The following is a 344-nucleotide window of genomic DNA, read 5'->3' on the forward strand; positions in this document are numbered from 1 at the left end:
ACACACACACACATAAGTCAAAACGTATAGTGATAAACAAACGGACGGAAGGACATACTAAATGCACTGAATGCACAGACGCACAGACGAACAGAAAACAAAATTAGTCAAAAATTCCTCATTCGTTATCTGCCAGAACGTCAAGCGTAATTTCATGCCATCATCGATAATTATATTTGATGCTTTGGTCGATAACTGATGAGGAATTTATGACCAGCGTTGCTCTCTGTTCCTCTGTGCATTCAGTGCATTTAGTATGACTTTCTGGTCGTTTGTTTATTACTCTACGTTTTGACTACTGAAAATATCATTCACAAAACGCAACACACTCCTTATTTTGACCT

The sequence above is a fragment of the Octopus bimaculoides genome, chromosome 5, assembly GCF_001194135.2.
Source record: "Octopus bimaculoides isolate UCB-OBI-ISO-001 chromosome 5, ASM119413v2, whole genome shotgun sequence".
In the NCBI taxonomy this organism is placed as follows: Eukaryota; Metazoa; Mollusca; class Cephalopoda; order Octopoda; family Octopodidae; genus Octopus; species Octopus bimaculoides.